Below are 1381 nucleotides of genomic sequence, written 5' to 3'. Positions count from 1 at the left end.
CGAAGGCGGCCAGCTCTTCTTTGTGTTACTCTGTTTCTAGCGTTTCTCTTCTTTCCAACCTTTCTGTAATTTGTAAAATGCTGAAACCCCTAATTTCCCCCTGGGGGGATCAATAAAGTCTTATCAGAACGTCGTAGCAATGAATCGCAGATCGTACACCTTCTCACACTGTGCGACTTGCGAGTCCCGATTTTGCATAAGATGAGCTACCCACGACCACCTTACAACCTCAGAATCGTGGGTTTTATCGCACAGTGTACATTCGGCTTTATCTCATCTTATCTTATCTTATCTCATCATATCTTAATGATTGAGTGACCTGTTCCACTTCCTGCCTCTTCATGATAGCTGGTTGGAGGACCTCCCAGGCACAGCTCCTTGGTTTTACTAACATGACGGTCCAGGAAGCTGCCATCAAACCAGGCGGGAAGGGGGTTGATGTGCTAAGAGCAGGAAGGGCTGGTGGTGTCATCCTGCAGGTAGGCGAACAGGCCGATGTCAACAGCATACTTCGTGAGTGAGAGGTCTCTTTTCTGTTGTATTTTACCTCATAGCTCATATACCTCATGTGTACAGTATACCGTATAACACACACCTGTTATTATAAGCAGGTGTACGCGGGTGTAACACATCCGTTGAAAACGTTGCATGGTAATGATTATCTCTCCGTCAGCACGCCACTCACACACACTCCATATGCATTCCCACTGATCTGTGCCTGTGGCGTTCAACCAAAGTTGTCATCGATCAATGTCAGTTTGTCTCACTCTCGCTGATAAGCATTGGGTTCCACACACACACATACACACACACACACACACACACACACACACACACACATACAAACTGAGTTCTGCTTGTGCTATCATGGGATGACTTTGCTAACACCCAGATGGGGGTACGGCCCTCAGCTGTGTCTGCGTATAGTCAGATCCGTACCTCAGAAAAGGCAGTGAGATGATCTTTCCCTCTCCACAATCACAGCAGTGGCAGAGTGAGAATGAAAGGTGCGACTCATGCAAGTGCGGATCTGTGCACGGGCGCACGTGTGTGTGTGTGTGTGTGTGTGTGTGTGTGTGTGTGTGTGTCTCCGGGGCCTGGTGAGCTGAATGCATTATGGGTACGGAGGCAGTAATTGAAAGGGAAAGCGTTGACCTCGCGAGGCTTTTGGCCGGACTCAACTGAACTACCCCTAACCCCGGCTAAGAAGACTGGGCTTTCCAGAGAGACCCCCCCCCCCCTTTCACTCAACCCTCCCCACCCCCACTCCCCCACGGCAGGACCATGGAGAAATCATGGCAATAATGAAGATCTTGGAAGGCTCACCCTTTTCTACCCTCTCATCTGTATCTGCTCGGTTGAAAAAACGTCCTTGAACCAG

Source organism: Borostomias antarcticus, assembly GCF_949987555.1.
Source record: "Borostomias antarcticus genome assembly, contig: scaffold_1115, whole genome shotgun sequence".
Taxonomy (NCBI): domain Eukaryota; kingdom Metazoa; phylum Chordata; class Actinopteri; order Stomiiformes; family Stomiidae; genus Borostomias; species Borostomias antarcticus.
Note: the sequence above shows the minus strand (reverse complement) of the source record.